We start from the raw sequence: 21,671 nt of genomic DNA on the forward strand, positions 1-21,671 counted from the left end.
TAGTTATGACATTCTGTATCGGCCTGGCAAACTCAACCACCCGTCCAATGCCCTCTCCCGTGGGACATGCACTGGAACTGGACAGGCTGCAGAGACTCCATGAGGAGCTCTGTCAACTGGGGGTCACCAGGTTTGCACACTTCGTAAAGGCCCGCAACCTGCCCTATACAATCAAGGAGATCCACTCCATGACCCGAGCCTGCCCTGTATGTGCTGAGTGCAAGCCCAATTTCTTCTGGCCCGAGAAGACCCACGTCATAAAAGACATCTGGCCCTTTGAACATCTCAATGTGGACTTCAAGGGGTCCCTACCTTTTTTTTTAACTTTATTTATTCGTTCAAAATACAGATATTAAGTAACATATATAATAAACTAAACATGAATGATATATTTTATATATATAAAAGAAAAAAGAAAGAAAAATTAAGCATACATATTAAGATCTAATCAATGTAAATCAAAATGTAAATATTCTGAATATAACAACCACTTATTAATAAAAAAATGAGTTATCACGTGAAACATATGTGATCTTTTCCATTATTAAACAATATTTCATCTCATTATGCCATCTATTAATATCAATCATATTTGTATCTTTCCACGTACTAGCAATACATTTTTTCGCTACAGATAATGCTAAATATACAAAAGCAAGTTGAAATTTATCTAATCGCAAACCTTTCAGAGGTTGCAAACTAACCAATAAAAATACTGTCAGATCTAAAGGTATTTTAATCTTATACAGGTATTCCAGAAACAATTGTACTTTCTTCCAAAAAGATTGTATATATATATTTACATGACCAAACCGTGTGAAAAAAAGTTCCAACAGTATTACCACATCTAAAACACAAATCTGATTCATGAAAACCATATTTTTTTAGCTTTTCAGGTGTTAAGTATAACTGATGTAAAAAATTATAATTAATCATTGCATAACGTGCATTTATCAGTCTAGTTACACTATCATAACAAATATCTGACCAATCATCCTCAGAAAAAATAAAACCAATTTCCGCTTCCCATTTACCTTTAGATTTATCCCAACCTTTTTTATCCATACCATCCTGTAATATTTGATACATAACTGAAATATAACCCTTCTCTGGTACCTTCATAAGAAAAGTCTCAAATTTAGTTATTTCAGGTAAAATCATATCTCTACCAAACACATGCTTTACCAAGGATCGAATTTGATAATAAAGAAACAAAGAATTCTTATCTAAACCATAACTGTCCTTCATCTGATCAAAAGATAAAAATTTACCTTCTTTAAAACAATCTCGCAAATTTTCCACACCTTTAAATCTCCAATATAAAAAAATTCGATTATGTATTGAGAAAGAAATAAGTTGATTATTATACAACGGAGACAAGGCCGACAATTCACCAGTAGAACCTATCATTTTCTTTGTCCATAGCTTCATTAAATGTTTTAATATAGGCACATTATGTTGCTGTAACAAATTTACATTCCATCTAAACAAAAATTGATGTATTTCAAATTCAAAAATATTTGCCATCTCAATTTTGGTCCAACTAGGGGGCCGTCCCAAATCCATCAATGAACTAATAAATTTAAGTTGGGCTGCTTCATAATAATTTCAAAAATGTGGTAAACGTAGTCCCTCTAGGTCATATTTCCAAGTTAATTTATTCAAGGCTACTCTTGAAAATTTACCGCTCCATAAAAACTCCCTAACCATTTTATTTAAATCTTGAAAAAAAATTATCAAGTAAATACGGAATAGATTGAAATGAATATTGTATACGTGGAAAAATATTCATCTTAATTGTATTTATTCTACCCAATAAATTAATAGGCAGATCTTTCCATTTAATCAAATCAGTTTTAATTTTTTTTATTAATGGAACATAATTTAATTTATATAAAGATTGATAATTAACATTCATAATTATACCCAAATATTTAATTCGATCCGTCCATTTCAAATTAAGAATGTTTTTATAATCTGAATAATCTCCTTCACTCACTGGTTATATTTCGCTTTTTTCCCCAATTAATTTTATATCCAGAAAGACGTCCATATTGCATCAAACACTCCTTCAAATGCAAACGTGATTGAGCAATACACCAATACATCAATACATCATCAGTAAATAAATTAATTTTATATTCCTCATCTAAAACTTTCATACCCTGTATCTGTGTATTCTGTCTTATCAACTGTGCCAAAGGTTCAATCACTAATGCAAATAAAGCTGGTGATAAAGGACAACTTGACGAGTAGATCAGGTCAGTTTAAATGGTTCCGAAATCAAACCATTTGTCAATACTCTAGCTACCGGTTTACTATATAAAGCCTTAATCCAACCAATAAAAAAAAGACCAAACTTAAATTTCTCCAAAACTTTGAACAGAAAATTCCACTCAACTCTATCAAACACTTTTTTGGCATCTAAAGATATCACCATTGGATGGTCTAAAGATTGTCGAAATCTATTAATTAAACTAATCACATGTAAAATATTATCCGAGGCATATCTATTCTTTATTAAACCTGTTTGATCCATATGAATCAGCTTTGGTAAAAACTTAGCCAATCTCTTCGCTAAAATTTTAGCTATAATTTTATAATCTACATTCAACAACGTAGATTATACGATATGAAGATACTTTCAAAAGATCTCTATCTTTCTTTGGAATTACTGTAATTAAAGCACTAGAACAAGACTCAGGCAATTCATAATGTTCTCCAACCTGACGTAGTACATCTAAAAACACTGTAGAGAAGTCATCGTAAAAGATTTTATAAAATTCAACCGAAAATCCATCATCACCAGGCAATTTACCATTCAGCATTTCCATCATAGCCATTTTAATTTCTGAGTCAGTAAATGGTGCTTCCAACTCCTGTATATCTACATCCTCTAATGTCGGTAAGTTCAATTGTGATTTTAAAAAAAATCAATCGATCCATTTTCTTGTTTTCCATCAGATGTATATAACTTTTTATAAGATGAACAAAATTCATCATTAATCTCACGAGGTTTATACGTAATAAACAAATTCTATCTAACAGCATTAATAGTCCTCAAAACCTGTTCCTTCTTTAATTGCCATGCCAATACTTTATGTGCTTTCTCTCCCCATTCATAATATCGTTGTTTAGTCCTGTTAATCATACACTCAAATTGATAAGATTGCAAAGTATTATATTCCAGTTTCAACCTAGACAATTCTATTTTCTGATCTTCTGTAGCGTCTCTCTGAAACTCCTTTTCTAACTCACTAATCCATTTCTCTAACTCAAGACTCTGATTTAATCGATTCTTTTTTTATTTTAGAAGTATAACTAATTATTTGTCCTCTCAAATAAGCTTTCATAGCATCCCATACTACAAATTCACTATGAACAGAATTAGAATTTTCTTTCAAAAAGAAATTAATTTGTTCTTTCAAAAAATCAATAAATTCCGTGTTTTTTAACAACATTATACTAAACCTCCAACAATAAGCCATTTGAATTTTCTCAGAAGTTATATATGTAAAGTATAATAAAGAATGATCCGAAATCACCCTGCTTTTATATTCCGCTTGTTGTATTTTCCCCTGTAAATGTGCCGATAGTAAAAAAATCAATCCTTGAAAACGATTCACGTCTAGCTGAATAAAAGGAGAAATTCTTCTCTGTCAGATTAAAACGTCTCCAAATATTCACTAAATTGACATCTTTCATCAGTGCTTGAACCTGAACTGCCATTTTAGATTTCTTAACTTTCTTCGGGGACTTATCTAATAAAGGTTCCAAAACACAATTAAAATCACCAGCAACTAAAACATTCTCATTAGCCTGACCCAGATATAAAAATGCATCAGAGATAAATGTTTCATCATCTTCATTTGGGGCATAAATATTAAGTAAAGTCCACAATTCACTAAAAATCTTACAATTTAATTTAAGAGTACATCCTGCCTTTTCCTCCATTGATTGTAATTCAAATGATAAATTCTTATGTATCAAAATTGCTACACCTTTAGCCCTGGAGTTAAATGAAGAAGAATAAACATGCCCTACCCAATCCCTCTTCAATTTCATACTTTCCTTGACAATCAGATGTGTTTCTTGTAAAAAAGCGACATTAATTTTCATTTTCTTAATATACACCAAAATGCGTTTACGCTTAATTGGTGTGTTTAAACCTTGAACATTAAAAGTAGCAAACCTCAACTTTGACATATCTACTAATATTACTGAGAACTAATAATATCTATATATAAAAACTCAAAATAACGTAAATAGGCCCTCCAATAGGAGAAAAAGAAACCACAAATTAAAGTCTAAATAAAATAGAAATGAAAGAAAATTAAAAAAAAGATAAAGTTAAAAAAAACCCAAAAAAAACTACCTAAAGGTAGTAATCCCTCAACTAAACTTGGATGTGGATCACCCACCAGTGGCTGATGACTAATAGAACATAGAACAAATCTCTCCCTCCCCAGCCAAACAAAGAATAACAACAAGATATCATAATGAGATAAAAATAAAGTAAGAATAAGAAAGTTCTTCTATTCATCCAAGAGATTCCAAACTCGGCGACCCCATTTCAGGCGAAGTTAGACAAAAACGAAGAGGGTCTTGATCTTCCAGACCTTCCGGCAAACCAACAATCTTCACATTGTTCCTTCTACTTTGATTCTCCAAATAATCTACTTTCCTCTCTAACTCCTTCTCACGTTCTCACAATTCTTTAACGGATTTTTCCACCTCCATCACTTTTTCTGTATTCGAGGCCACTTGCTGTTTACATTCCAAAAAAGCAGACTGAAATTTTTTTAAATCTTCAAAAAATACTTCCATTCGTGCATTTAACTGTAGTGAATTCTGACCTCATGCTATTTTTCATTTGAGCCAATTCATGCAATATCGGCTGAGTAACAGTACTTAACAGGTTAACTTGTAGTTCAGAAAGACCCAACCCTGCTTTCTTTAACGTAGTGTCAGAACCAGATAACTGCAGCTCCTGCTGCAGTTCAACAGCAGGCATTTTAACAGATTTACTGCAAGTTTGAACTCCCAGCGACGACACCCCGACTTCCTCAGTGGGTTGATGCTGATCTCCCCCCACAACTCGCTGTTGTTTCAAGAACTCACGGACAAGTTTAAGGTCTTCAGGTTGGAGTACTGCCTGAGTAGTTTCAAACAATGGAGTCATTTTTCTGCGAGCTCCCTCTGCCAAATTTGGCAGACTGCCAGAATCAGGATCCACTTCTTGGGAACATGCATCTTCCTCCTGAGAATGAGTAATTCCAGTGATATCCTTCTCCTGGTGAGTAGTAGGCATTTTTGCCACAGGCAATCTTTGTGACTTAGACACGGAGAAAAGCAAATCTGAAGTCATAGCAGGCTTTTTTGGCCCTAAATCTTTCACACTCTGAAAATGTAGTTTCTTCTGCACTTGAGGTTTAATCTTTTTACCATTAATGGCCATAACAGTTCCTTGATACTTTAAACTAAGTTTGTAAAAAGTTTAAACTTAAAAACAAAGAGTTAAAAACGGGTTCTTAAAAGTCTGGCCAGAGAGGTCGAGATTACACGTCTAGACTCTACGCCATCTTGCCACGCCCACAAGGGGTCCCTACCTTCGACAAACTGTAACACCTACATTCTCACGGTGGTCGATTAATACTCTCATTTCCCGTTTGCTATTCCCTGCCCGGACGTGACTGCCTCCATGGTCATAAACGCATTGCACAGCATCTTCGCCATTTTCGTGTACCCCAGTTACATCCACAGTGACCGGGGGTCCTTGTTTATGAGTGCTGAGCTGAGGCAGTATCTTCTGGAGTGCGGTATTGCTTCGAGCAGGACCACTAGCTACAACCCATGCGGTAACGAACAGGTCAAAAGGAAGAATGCCATCGTCTGGAAAGCGATCACGCTTTCCCTCTGGTCTAAAGGCCTCCCCACCACTCGCTGGCAGGATGTCCTCCCAAATGCCCTACACTCCATCAGGTCTCTGTTATACACTGCCACCAATGCTACCCCACACGAACGCATGTTCTCATTCCCACGGAAGTTGGAATGGGGGACGACCAAACCAGCTTGGTTGGACCTGTCCTGCCGAAACGTCATGTCAGGTACTCAAAAAACAACCCCCTAGTAGATTGGGTAATGCTGCTACGTGCAAACCCGCACTATGCTTATATCAAGTACTCGGACAGGTGGGAGGACACTGTCTCGGTAAGGGACCTGGCCCAAGCCGGATATAATATTGTAATGTTCTACCCCCAATCTCCCTCCAGGTTACATGCCGGGACAGTGGGACCAGCAGCAGTTTGCGGATGATGATGGCCGTAGACCGGACCAGCATGCAGACAAAGACGACTGCAGACTAGGCAAAACTGCACCCACACTCAGGGACACCAACGGCGATCGTGCACCACTCCTGCCAGTACTCCGATCCAGGCGCCACGGCGATCATGTCAGACAATCAGGCCACCTGACCGTTACAGCCCCTAACACCTGCATACTATCCCCCTCATGTCTTGGAGCCCTGACTATGAATTATGAAGAACCCAGAAGAACCACCACTTTTAACCCTCCCCCCCTTTTTTACTCACCCTAAGGTCAGTTCTTAAAGAAGGGGTGAATGTGATAGTATGGGATCCTATCACCACTGTATACATTTGTGTGTATGTGTATATATATATATATATATATATACATACATATACACACACACACACATATATATATATATACATATACACATATATATATATATATATATACACACACACACACACACACACATATATATATATATATATATATATATATATATATTTGCATATAGTAATTGTGATTGGCTGAGAGCCATAGCCACACCTACTGGCTAGGTCATAAAGGGCTGCACCTAACCAGATCCAGGTCAGTCTGGACTGGTTGACCTTGATGTACTGCCCTCCAGTCTTTCATTAATAAAAGCCTTAGTTTGAATCAACAAGTCTTTGAGTCAATTTTCTTTTAAACAGTTGTCACCAGAATGTTTCTCAAAGAAATAAAAGTAAAGACACTAGAAGTTGAGGGGAAATGCTGAAACTTTCACCTGATGCAGCAGGTCATTGACTGGAACTTTTATGGCCTCATGGTAACTTTCCAGTTATCATTCTTTACTCAATTTGGGGAAGGATGGCCTCTGTGCTGTGTCAGTGGATTGGGTTCCTCAAAAGATGGTCAGGACTCAACAGCAATTCTGCCAGCAAGGGTCTCTGTTACTTGATTCTGTTCTCATCTTCTCACCTGTGCAGTTAACAAGAACTGTTCCCTTGCGTTGGTCAAATGATGGAGGATGTAGAAGATTTTAACAGAACATGAGATTCATCTTTGACAACAAGCCAGGCTGAGAAGAGTTCCACGGGATTTTCCACAAGGTTAAATTGGCTCTCCAGAACCACCAGGAGGCTGGACTGCATTGAGCACCCAGAATTCATTCCATGAGATATTCAGAAGAGGCGTTCATCCTCTTGTACAGCGGCTGAAATATGACAGGCAAAACTATAGGATGAATACAATGAAAATCTTCTGGATGAATGGAACTGAGCATAAGATTTGCTTTTGAGGATTACATGCAATCAGTAGGTTTAGGACATGGTCACCTCTCTGAACTAACATATCTCCATCCATCTCCCACTTCTCAACTCAACCAGACATAGATTTGTGGCCAGCCCAACTCCATCCATCCTCATATTGATCTCCAAACCCTGTCAAAACCTCATCCTTGGCCCTCTAAAATCCAGGCTTCAATCGGTCAATCCATTGTAAGTTGAAGCATTTTCAATAGTCTTGTCTCCTTGAAGCCTCTATCCTTAAATAGACATCATGCTTCACCTACTAATCAAGCACCCCAACACCATGTCTGGATGGGCATCCATTGACCAAACCATCAGCCATAAAAATGAATTCTGTGTTAGCCAAACCACCCACCCACATTTGGGTCTCAGGCCCTACTGGTGGATTAGCAAGCCCATGAACAAGACTGTTTGTATACTACAATGTCTAAACTAGTGTGCTTATTATTGAAAAATCTGGGACAGAAACTTTTTTTAAAATCACTGGAAGCTTTTGGATGCAATTTTTAAACATTTCCTTTGCCCAATCAATGCAAATAAAAATCCAAATCATGTTTATTATAGAAAAGCTGTGTCTGTGAAATCTCATTTCATAAGTCACAATTTGTTATAAATGTCAAAAGGCAATGCTTTTTTCCTCACTTTACAAGAGTGTCAGAAGCTCCCAATCTAAAGAGAACCAATTGCCCTTCTGAAACAGGCCAGCATAAGCCTTCCAACATGCTTGCACTTAATCTGTGCCCTGGGCAGCAGTTCAACCCTGGGCCTTGAAAAGAACAACCCTCATTTCAATGAAACAACAGTGTAATTGATTGAGGCAGCAGTACATTGTGACACAAAGCGCAGTGAAACAGCAATGTTCCTGTTATTTGATAAATGCAAAACGAGATCTTGCATTACTCTAGCATGGTCAGCATGTTGGTGAATCATCGTTAGTTAAGGAACAGCCAAGTTGTTGGCACATCTGGAGATTGATTGCTTCAACTACTGCCCTATCAATTCAGGTCCAAATTCTTTGCTATCACATAGAATGGTGCAGCACAGGAAACAACACCTTTGGCCCACAGGCTTGCACCAAACATGATGCCCAATTTATACTAAAATTCTGTTGCTTACACATGCATTTTTCTCTATTCCCTGCGTATTTATCCACTATCTAGAAGTTTCTCAAACATGTATTGTACTTGTGCCCAACTTCCTGGCAGCCCATTCCAGCCACCTAATATTCTGTGTAAAAATTTGCCCCTGGCCTTAAACAAACGTCCTTTGGTATGTGACATTTTTACCCTGGGCAAAAGATTCTGACCATCTTTCCAATCGATGCCTCTCATAATTTTACAAATGTCCATCAGGACTCCCCTCCCCAGTGTTTGTTGAATCACTTTCCAAAACTCATATTCTCCACTCTTCTCTACCATTTCCAAAGCCTTCACATCCTTTCTGTAATGGGCTGACCAGAATTGCACACATTATATGCAGCTGAACCAACATTTACATAGCTTCAATGAGATATTTACTCCTATATTCAATGGGTTGCCCATTTAAGGTAAGCATACCATACTCCTTCTTTACTGCCCTGACAACAGGTGTGACACTTCCAAGGAACTCTGGATCTTTACCCTCAGATCCCTCTGCTCATCAATAGTTTTAAGAGTTCTGTAATTAACTACATGCTTCCCCTTACATTTCATGTCCAAAAGTGCAGTACCACACATTGGTACGGATTAAGCTCCCTCTTCTATTCCTCTACCCATATCTATAACTGATACATTTTCTTTTGTATTAATTGATAAGTCTCCAATCCTTCCTCATCTCCACAATTGATGTCATCTGCACACTTACTAATCCATCCACCTACTTCTTCATCCATGGCATTAACATTTTTATCACATCGGGGTCTCAAAACTGATAAGTTCATGGACAGTCAGCCACAATAAAACCCTTCCACAACTAACCTCCGCTCTCTACGGCCAGCCAATTCTAAATCAAAACTACCAATTCACCATAGATCCCATGTATCTGTATCTATTGTATCAGTTTACCAAGTCCAGTTATTTTATTGTCATCTGATTGTACAAGTACAACCAGACGAAACAACGTTCTGTGGTCCTCGGTGGAAAACATGCAGACACAAGCAGACATAACACACATATCGACAGATATTACATATGCAGGACAAGTATTATATCTATAAAAATAAATAAATATTGTTTTGTATAAATGAGAGTCTCAGATGGTTAGTGTGAGCAGTTCCCTTGGTCGTACAGGATTCTCACTGCCCATGGGAAGAAGCTGTTCCTCAGCCTGGTGGTGCTGGCTCTGATATTCCTGCATCTCTTCCCCAATGGAAGCAGCTGAAAGATGCTATGTGCAGGGTGGAAGGGGTCCTCAATGATTTTGCTCACCCTCTTCCGTCAATGATCCCGGTAGATCACATCAATGGAGGGGGGAGGGAGACTTCAGTGATCCCCTCTGCCACTTTTATGATCCCATGGATTGACCTCCGATTCATTTCCCTGTAGTAACCGTATCACACTGTGATGCAGCCAGTCAGGATGCTCTCTATAGAGCTCCTATAGAAGGTTGACATAATGGTGGCTGGTAGCCTTGCCCACTTCAGTCTTCTCAGGAAGTGCAATCTCTATTGCGTCTTCCTGACTCATGAGGAGATATTGAGTGTCCACGATAGGTCACTTGTTGAGTGAACTCTATGGAACTTGGTGCTCACCACTCTCTCTACTATAGAGTTGTTGATGTGTAGTGGAGGGTAGTCATTCCTGGTCCTCCTGAAGTCCACGATCATCTCCTTCATTTTGTCCACGTTGAGAACATAACAGCACTGTTCTGGGCCTTCAGCCCTAGATATTGTGCTGACCAAAATAAAACTTCCAAGTGCCTTCCTTGCATTGAAATAATTGTCCCCAAGAACATTATTTGCACCACGTACAGACCTTGATTTCGGACACTATATCTTTATCCTCCTTCACTACACTATCTGCTCTGGCACCCTGGTTCCCATTCCCCTGCAAATTTAGTCTAAGCCTCCCAAGTAGAACTAACAAATCTTCCTGCAAGTATGTCAGACCCCCTCCAATCCAGATGCAAATGTCCCACCAGTGCAGGTACCACCTTGCGTGGAAGAGAGCCCAATGATACAAAAATCTGAAGCTTTTCCTCCTGGACCATCTCTTTAGCATGTGTTGCATTCTCTGAGCTTATTCAAGTTATTATAATTAATTTTATTTTCAATTAATTTTAAAAAGTATTTTTAAACATTATTTCTGAATATTTTCAAATGGGCAGCACAGGTGAGCAAGATTAGCAATCGGTTGCAGGCAAAAGATATTTGGGGAATATGAATCTGAACGAAGTGGAGAACCTACCGTGGAAAGCAGTGTATCCAAGGGTGGAGGTGAGCAAGTATTTTAGAAGTGGATGGGCTTATCTTACATGATAGAAAAAGAAGAACATGGAGTGGAGCACCTCAAATCTTTGCAGAAATTCAAGTGGAATATGCACCTCAATTTCACCTTTGACTTCATATCTCTCCAAACCCCTGTCAAAAATGTTATCGATCACCATGCTAAAATTTTCTGCTTTCAAATGTGAATTTCAAATCGAATTTGAATTTCAAGGTTATGCCCTCTTCTTCACCACTTATCTGCCAAAAGAATTTGTGTCTCTATCTTTGGCCTTTTAGATCCTTTAAAACATTTTTTTAAATTGTGCACATTTCTTTATATTTCAAGAAAAACAAATGGCCTTTGCAGTCTTTTTATCTCTGGAATCATTCTGATGAACCTTCATTTCATCTCTCTGCAAGGTTAATATATTTTGCTGAAATACAATGTGAACGTCTGAAAACAATATTCCACAGAAAAATAGTACACGCTGACAAGATGTGGGGGGACCAACAAATGAATGTGTCATCAACTGGTTGCAAAGGTTGCATCAGCTATAATTCAGACAGAGAGTGTAACTGGAACCTTTGGGAAGAGTTTACAATTTGTAAACTATATTGTCATATATAATGAGTTTTATCTTAAACATTCAGCCAAAAATCAGAAAAAACAATTTCATAAATTATGGGATAAACTGAAGATGCATAATAATGTTCATAGCATGAGGGGCATTGCTAAATGAGTAAGAAAGACTGCAAACAGAGTGAGAGGCAGGAGCTGAGCTGTTTAATGTAACCAAATGAAATAAAATTTCAGGTATTCAGCAGCAGGACACAATTAAATCCTTATCAGGTTTCTCAAAAAACATGCTCTCCATATGTTCGCAATAGCTACTTAAAAATGCTCAAATCTCTCTAATTCGATTTATTGCTCACTGGCTATTACGTGCTTGAATAACTTTAAATATAAAATTTAGCTGTAAGCAAGTCTCATTTCTGATTGATTGGAGAACCTTTTTCAATTAAAGGATTTCTATTTGAAATAGAGAGGATTATCTTCATGATTGTTCAAAAGAAAATTTGAAACATTACCAGAAATGGTAAATTTATTGATGGTTATTTACTTTGTAAATTTAAGAACATAAATCAGTGTTGAAATTGTATTGAGAAACCTAGACCACACTGCCTCAGTCCTTGCATATTCCCATCTCCGCCTTCCACAGGAACCACTCCCTTCATTGATCCCTTGTCCACTCCTCCCTCCCTTGGGACTGACCCCAGTGATGGCAGAAATGCTCCACTTGTACCCACACCTCCTCCCTCAGCACCATTTGGATCCCCAATCAGTCCTTCTAAGTGAAGTAACATTTCACTTGTGAATCTACAGGGGTCACCTACTGCATCTGGTGCTCCCACTGTGGTCTCCTCTATATCGGAGAGTCTGGACGCAGACTGGGAGATCACTTGGTTAAGTACCTCGACTCTGCTGCAATAGCTTGGATCTCTCAGAGGACATCCTCTTCAAATTCTCCATCCTACTCTCTTGCTGTCATGTCTGTCTATAGTCTCATGTACTGCCAGACTTAGATCACCCATAAATTGGAGGACTAACACTATATTCCGACTGGACACCCTCCAACCAGATGGCATTAATATCGACTTCTCTGGCTTTTGAAACCCCCACCCCACTCCCTTGCTCCCCCATCATCTCTCCATTCCCTCATATTCTTTTCACCAAGACAATGATAAATTCTACCTAGTCCCTTATCACATCAAATTAACACTTTTTGTTGGTCTGGATTCCTCCCTTTTTGTTGGAATTCTGAGCCTATCTGATATATCTTGTTTCTGCCTTTTGTGATTTTTCCTTGAAGAAGGGGTCCGTCCTGAAACGTCGGCAATATATCTTTTGTCTCCTATAGATGCTGAATAGACCAGCTGAGTTCCTCCAGCATTTTAGTGTTTTTACTACAATCACTGTGTCTGCAGCCTATCGTGTTTCTCTCAGTGCTTGCTGAGCTTGTCAAGATTTCAATGCATCAATTCATGGAACATTTTATTCCTCCTGCAAGCTGCATCTAATGATCAGCTCATGCTTGTACATCACATGGTGAGGATGAAGTGGTAAACAGAAACCAATAGCATACAGTGAAGATCCATGGCTTGAGTCAGACATTAATGTGGTTTCACTCATTCATTCATTCATCTTGTCTTGCTATGCTAACTTGAACACATGGATCCAACAGCCACCTGAAAATGTATTCAGGCAGTGGAATGAAATAGGCATCAAGTGGTAACCAGGCCTCAACATTTATATTCTTCAGGTCCTGCTCCAGAATTGCCTGCTGTTGAAGGCTTTTGCAAAATATGACAGGCAGACTTCAAACAAAATATTCAATTATATCATTAACTAAAACTGACATTAATTAAATGTTCTAAAAATGAATACATTTTCATCACAAACCCAGCAATCCCCTTCAAATAAATTAGGTAGCCATTCAATAGTTAGTCCTCACCAGAATGGTGAACGGTCCAGATATGATATGCATCCAGACAAGATCATTGACATTACTGAGGTCCAAAGGCTGGATCAAATTGCAATGGGAATTACCATCAATGCAACCTGCCTTCTCCACTGTATCTTTGACTTTGATTTATGCATCAGTACAAGAAGGCTCAGAGGGCATATTCGAGGTTGAATATCAGCTCTGAATCCAATAGTCTTGGATCATATCAACTGGAACAGGTGCACTTCTCAACTGGCCCCTTATTGCCAGTGGAAAGTAACAATCCCATTCATTAACTCTCAGTAAAAGGCTAATCCTATTTAGAGTTATACATTTTTTATTTTTTTTTAAATATTTTATTTAAAATTTAAACAACCATGATAACACACACAATACAATTAATACAAAATATACCTTCAAAACAAACATGATTTTTATAAAAACCCCTCTAATCAACCCTTATCCCTTATACTAAAATTACCCCCACCCCCCCCCAACATCACAGCCTTTATCTATAACCTCACCAACCCTTAAAAAGAAAGAAAATGAGAAGAGGAGAAATAAGTAAAAACAATAACCAAACCATGTGATGGGGAGACCCTGCCACAGCTAGGTCTAAATCTTTAAAATTTCAAATCCAAATAATCCATATAATGGCTCCAAATGTTCCTAAAAGTATTTCTCTCTTAAGTTGTACGTTATTTTTTCTAAAGAAATATAAAAGATCTTAATTCTGAATGCCATCTCTGTAAATTAAGTTCTATCTGGTCTTTCCACTTAATTGAAATACACTTCCTCATTACTTCTAAAGCTAATCTTAAAAAAGCTATTTGAAATTTATATAAACCTTTTTTCAAACAAATTGTACTTATATCACCAATTAAGAAGACTTTTGGATCCAAAGAAAACTTAATTTTCAAAATATCATGTAAAAATTCCGTAACCCAAGACTAAAAAGGTTTAACTTTTTCACATAACCATTTTGAATGTAAAAAGGTCCCCTTATCCTTCTTATATCGAAAACATAAATCAGAAGAAATCAAATTATATATTTTTTAATGTTCCAAGATTAAAGATAATTAATGTACAAGTTTATATCAAACATTAATAATCTTTGTCATGCTATCCTTACAAATAGTTTCCCAATGATCTGTTAGATTCAACTCCTAAATCCTTTTCCCATTTTAATCTTGACTTTTGTAAATTTATTTTAGACATTCTTTGTTGCAGTATTTTATACATTTCAGATATTAATCCTTTCTTTCCACCTTCCCAAATTATCATTTCAAATTTCAACTCCTTTGGAAGTTCCAAATTTTTCCCATAAGAATCATTAAACAATGATTTAATTTGATAATAACAAAAAAGCGAATGGGCTGGTATTTTATATCTTTCTTTCATTCTTTTAAATAGAAAATATTGATTTGATTCATAACAATTATTTACTATCTTAATACCTTTCTGATCCCAAATTTTAAGAAAATGATTATTAACCATAAAAGGAAAAAAGTTTATTCTGATACAGGGGAGTATATCTAGATATTTTACCTTGAGTACCAATTTCTTTATTTATCTTATCCCATATTTCTATCAAATGAAATAGTATTGGTGACTTATATGGGCATAGCAATTTAATACCCATTTATAAACAAATTGATCCCTTCTATTTTCATTGATTCTATTTAATTCTATATCTGCCTAAGTCAACAAACTATCAGAATCAAACATTCTGTTAATGAATTTTAACTGAGCAGCTTTATAATAATTTTGAAAATTTGAAAGTTATAAACCTCCTAATTTGTATTTTCATGTTAATTTCTGAATGGGTACTCTTGTCATTTTACCCTTCCATAAAAACTTCCTAACTACTGTGTTCAAATCTTGTAAAAAAAAAATTAGGGATTTTACATGAAATAGATTGAAAAATATATTGAAGTCTAGGAAATATATTCATTTTAATACAATTCACTCTCCCTATTAAAGTTATTTGTAAGTCTTTCCATCTAACTAAGTCATCTTTAATTTTAGAAATAGTGGTAAATAATTTAAAACATATAAATGATTTATATATCTATCGATTTTAATACCCAAATATTTAATTTGATCTGTCCATTTAAACCATGCTACATCTTTCCAAAAAGAATAATCAGCTTCAGACAATGGCATAAGTTGACTTTGCTTCCAGTTAACTTTATATCCTGATAGTTCTCCATATTGTTTTAATCTTTCCTGTAAAACTTTTAATGACTCTTGTGGTTCTCTTAAAATTAATCAACACATCATCAGCAAATAAACTAATCTTAAATTCATCCAATCCTGTTTTAATACCCTTTTTATCACTATCCTGCCTCATTAACTATGTTAAAGGTTCTATCACCAATGCAAATAATGCCGGTGACAAAGGACAACCTTGTTTAGTTGATCTTTTCAACTTAAAGGACTCAGACAAAAGTCCATTTTCACAACTCTAGCCTTTGGATATTTATATATTTCCTTAATCCAACTTACAAACATTGGTCCAAATCTAAACTTTTCTAATGGTTTAAATAAAAAAAACACCATTCCATCCTATCAAATGTTTTTTCATCATCTAATAATAAAACTATTGGTAAGTTTGATTTCTCCTGTGAAACATTAATTAAACTAATTAATTTAATTATATTATCTGCAGAATAATGACCTTTAATAAAACTCGCTTGATCAATATGAATCAATGTTGGTAAAAATTGATCTAAGCTATTAGCTAGAACCTTAGTCAAAAGTTTATAATCAACATTCAATGATGAAATTGGCCTATATGACTCTGGATTCAAAGGATTCCTATCTTTCTTAAGAAGAACTGTTAGAATAATTTGCAAAAAGGAGTCTGATAAAGTTATAATCCTCCTAATTCATATTTTCATGTTAACATGAATAGAGAGTCTTGTTAATTTGCCCTTTCATAAAAAAATTCCTAGCTATTCCATTCAAATCTTTAAAAACATTTTTAGGAATATTACAAGGAATAGTTTGAAAAAAATACTGGTCTAGGAAATATATTCATTATTATACAATTCACCCTACCAACTAAAGTTAACGGTAAATCTTTCCATTTTTTAAAATCCTCTTTGATTACACAAATTAATGGCAAATCATATAAATGATCTATATGTCTATCTATTTTAATACCAAAATATTTAATTTGATCAGCCCATTTAAAATGTACTACTCCTTTAAAAACAGAATAATAATCTTCCGACAATGGCATAAATTCACTTTTATTCCAATTCAATTTATACACCGATAATTCTCCATATTGTATTATCTTTTCCTGTAACACTTTCAATGATTCCTGAGATTCAGTTAAATAAATCAACACATCATCTGCGAATAAACTAATCTTAAATTCATCCAGTCCCTGTTTTAATACCCTTTATATTCCTTTCCTGCCTTATTAATTGAGCTAATGGTTCAATTATCAATGCAAATAATGCTGGTGATAGATGGCAACCCTGTCTAGTAGATCTCTCTAAATTAAAAGAATCAGATAGAAGCCCATTTGTTATAACTTTAGCTTTTGGTTGTTTATATATTGCTTTAATCTAATTTACAAACATTGGTCCAAACCAAAATTTTTCCAAATAAAAAACACCATTCCACCCTATCAAATCCCTTTTTGGCATCCAATGATAAGGCGATTGTTAAGTTGAATTTCTCCCATGAAATATTAATTAAACTAATTAATTTAAGTACATTTCCTTAATAAAACTCATTTGATCAATATGAATCAACTTAGGTCAATATTGCATTAATCTATTAGCCAAAATCTTAGTCAAAAGCTTATAATCAACGTTCAATAATGAAATTGGCCTATAAGACCCAGGATTCAAAGGGTCTTTATCTTTTTTTAAGAATTACTGTTATAATAGCCTGTGAAAAAGATTCCAGTACAGATTGTGTATCTCTAACTTGTTGTAAAACTTCAACAAACAATGGAAGCAGCAATTTTTGAAATTTCTTATAAAATTCCACAGTAAAACTATCCTCTCCTGTAGATTTACCATTTGGTATTGAATTGAGAACTAACATAATCTCTTTAAAATCTACTGGCTTCTCCAATTGTTCCTTAGTCCAATCATTCAATATAGGTAACTGCAAATTATTTAAAAAGCCAACCATTTTACTTTGGTCCTGTTGCACTTCAGAAATATATAATTTTCTATAAAATTCCTTAAACTGTTCATTAATATCTTGTTTATGAGAAATTGTCATTTTTTTCTAACTGTTTTAATCATTCTAGATATTTGTTCAGATTTCAAATGCCATGCCAAGACTTTATGTGCCTTTTCCCCTAACTCATAATATTTTTGTTCAGATCTTTGCAATAAATGGTAAACTCTATAAGTTTGTAATGTATTATATTTCAGTTTCATAGAATCTAATTAAACTTTTTTCTCTTTATCTGATGGACTCCTCTGTAACCCTTTTTCTAAAATTTTTATGTTTCTCTAACTTATCAACTTCAGCTAAATATTGCTTTTTAAGTTTGATGGTAAAACTAATAATCTGACCACTTAAAAACGCTTTTAAAGCATCCCATACTACAAAATTACTCTTCACAGAATTTCTATTTATATCTAAAAACTTATGTATTTTTTCATTAATATATTTACAAAATTATTAATTTTTCATCATTAAACCTCCAATAAGAAGAAACCATCTTTTCCATTACTGCATATGTCAATAAGACCAATGAGTGGTCTCGCAAAATTCTAGATTTATATTCAGTCAATACTACATTATCCAACAATTGAGCTGACAATAAAAAAAATCAATTTGAGAATAAGTATCATACTGAGATATATATATATATATATATATATATATGCATAAATCCCTTCTTCCCCCCCCCCCCCACCTTTTAAGTACTAAGGTTGAGCTACAATGAGGTTCTGCATCTCCTCCAAACAGAAATAACAAAATAAATATATAAACCATAATTTCAGGTATAATAAGTTTCTTCCAAGTCTTTACTCACTTGTTCATCATCAATCAAGATCTCTTCAGAATCACTTGATTCCATTTTTTTTGCATCTCTTCCAATTGATCTTTCTGCACTTTCTTCTTTTTCTCCGTCTGAACCCCATTACCATTACCATTCTTCTCAGTAACTCCATTCAATTTTTGTGATTTTAAGATTGCGCAAAGAATTAGCAAAAATCAATGCATCTCCATCAATCTAAAAAAATTGAAATTCATATTCCCCATAAAAAAAATTAAACAGCAAGGAATCTAAAAGCAAATTAATAATCCTTCTGCCAGAGTACTGTTTTTGTTGAATTAAATTCTTTACGTCTTTTAATAATGTTGTGGCTAAGATCCGCATTAAAAAAATAACTCTTCTGTTCTGGACCGTGTTGCTTTGCATTTTGAACTGACAATCTTAAAATTAGTTCCTTATACTGATACCATAAGCACCTATCTCAAACCCAATCCTCCAACTTATCTTCCATCTTCTTAACCATCTCTTGTACTTTATCCACAACATCAGCTTTAACTGTTAAAATATCTTCCATCACATTTGAAAGCTTATTATTAACAGATGTAAAGCCCAAAGAAATCTGCTGTGACATTGCTTGGAATTGTTGCTCAAAATAGTCTTTATATTTAGATGAATATCTACCCTGAGCTGCAGTAGGTTTCCCTTGTATTTCTTCCTGTTCACTAAATTGTAATTCTTCTTCTGAACTGGATTCTTGGAATTCTTCCACTGCTCCCATTTTCTCTTCCTCCACCACCGTTACTTCTTTACTCCCCCCCCCCCCACCTTCGAGATTTGGACCAATCTTCTACCAATCCCGACTCACTAGTCTAGCGAGCATCAACCCCCCACCATTTTCCCCCCCCATTTCGTGGAGAAAAGTACTTGGAGTAGTGTGCATACGCACAGAACATGCGTGAAGACTCTTCTGTTTCTACAGAAGAACATCGCTTCCCATCATCGCCATCTTGTCAGGGGCTCTGCAGCCCAGGCGCCGGCATTATCCTCGGAGTAGCCGGCTGTCGTTGCTGGGAATGAGGACGAACATTACCTGAGTCACCTGGATCCAGCTCCAAGGTAGGCCGAACTTCTTCCAAGCTCATTGATTGCTTCAAAATTGGTTTTTTCATAGTTTGAGCTCTTGTTTTTTTCATGATTATTTTCAACTATTCCAATAATACACTGTAAAGTTCATATATTTAAAAGGGCATTTATAAACAGGTTTTTATACAAATTTGTTGGGAGAGATGACCACCCACTTCTCTCTCCTATGCCATCACGCCACGCCCCCAAGTATGATAAGCTTCTTCCAATTCTTTATTCACTTGCTCCTCATCAATAGATATCTCTTCAGAATCACTACATTCCTTCTTTTGCATCTCATCCTTCCAGTCTTTCTGTGCTTTCTTCTTTTTCTCATTATCCTTCTCTCTGGAAACTCCATTTGATTTTTGCATCTTAGAAGACAAAGACTGACCCTTTTTAAAATGAAGTAAAGAATTGATGAAAATCATCATCAAAAAATTGAGATTTATATTCCCCATAGAAAACCTTTAAAACTGCAGGGAATCTGAAAGCACATTTATAACCTTTCTTCTAGAGGACTGCTTTCACTGAATTAAAATTTTTTAATAATATTTTGACTAAGGTCTTCTATTCTGAACCATCAATGGGCCTCCATGTTGTCGGGCATTTTGAATGGCCAATCTTAATATCAGTTCTCTGACTTCATAGTGTAAGCACCTCACCAAAACAGATTGAGGTGGTCAACCGGGCAGTGGTTTCCTTCTAATCGCTCTGTGAGCCCTATCCAATTCCAACCCATCTGGAAACAAATCTGATCCTAAAATCTCTGGAATTCATTTTTGAAAAAGATTTACTGGTTCAGAGGCTTCAAAATCTTCCAGAAGTCCCACTATCTTCTCATTATTCCTCCGGCTCTGATTCTCCAAAGAATCAAAGAATCAATTTTCTTCAGTAAATCATTTTTCTCTATTCTCCATCCAGTGAAAGAATCATCCAAAATATTCAACTTCTGTTGACGTTGATCTATATCACAAACACAATCCTCCAGCTTATCTTCCTTCTTCTTAACCTTCTCTTGTACTTTATCCACTACTTTAGCATATTTTGCTACATCCGCTTTAATAGTTGCTATATTTTCCACAACATTATAAAGCTTTTTATTCACAGATTTAAAACCCAAAGAAATCTGTTGACCAATTGCTTGAAATTGTTGTTCAAAATAGTCTTTACGTTTAGCTGTAGGCCGACCATGAGCTCCAAACACTTCTTCTTCAGCAGCTTCTTCCTCACTAAATTCCAGTTCTTTTAGCTCCAACCACTTCTGTAGCTTCTGCCCCCAGTTCTTCAGCCTCCACCACAGTTACTCTTTTGCTTCCCCCCCCCCCCCACAGGTTTTAGATAGATCCTCTACTGACCCAGATTCACTGGGTCGGTGAGAACCAGCACCCCCACTGTGGGAAGAAAAATGCTTGGTATAGTGCGCACGCTACTTCAGCTTCAGTGGAAGAGCGTCACTTGACGTTGGCGCCATCTTGCCTGGAGCTGCATGGCGCTGGTGCCAGTGTCACTCTGTTGACAACCTGTTGTCATGACTGGGGCATAACTCGAATTCCCTGGATCCAGCTCTGAGGTAGGCCTCACTTATTTCAAACTTACTGATTGTTTTTAAATTGGATTCTTCATCATTTGAGCTCTAGTTTTCTTCATAATTATTTCTGCTTCTTATAATGCTTTCTTAACACTTTTATTCTGTTAGAAGAGATATTTCAAAACGGGCTTTTCTTTAATCTGTCGGGAGAGATGTCCACCCGTGTCTCTTGCCTATGCCATGCCCCTCTGTTAGTTTATTTCAATTTATACTTTTAGGTTCCTCTGCTTCAGAGAATAAAGAACCAGCCTATCCCAATGATTCAAGCCCCCGAGTCTTTATAACTTTCCGGTAACTCTGTTCTTCTCCCCTTCCAATTTAATGACATCTTCCCTACAGCTAAGCAAACAGAACTGAACACAGCTCTTCCATTTGTGGCCTCACCATCATTTTGAACAACTGCGTCATGATGACACGATATTTGTACTTAATACCTTCACCAATGAAGGATGCCTTTTCACTACCTTGT

General features: G+C 36.0%; 1 protein-coding gene and 1 long non-coding RNA gene across 6 annotated transcripts in view; one reads left to right on the forward strand and one right to left on the reverse strand.

The window, feature by feature from the left end:
* The window catches only part of LOC138738900 (glutamate receptor ionotropic, kainate 1), a 477,930-nt gene that overhangs the window by 186,719 nt on the left and 269,540 nt on the right, over positions 1 to 21,671 (reverse strand). The window lies entirely within an intron of this gene.
* On the forward strand, positions 4,972 to 6,976 carry LOC138738902 (uncharacterized). Its single transcript, XR_011341849.1, has 2 exons — positions 4,972 to 5,296; positions 6,273 to 6,976. It is a non-coding gene; the product is annotated as an uncharacterized lncRNA (long non-coding RNA).

The sequence above is a fragment of the Narcine bancroftii genome, chromosome 7 (assembly GCF_036971445.1).
Source record: "Narcine bancroftii isolate sNarBan1 chromosome 7, sNarBan1.hap1, whole genome shotgun sequence".
Taxonomy (NCBI): domain Eukaryota; kingdom Metazoa; phylum Chordata; class Chondrichthyes; order Torpediniformes; family Narcinidae; genus Narcine; species Narcine bancroftii.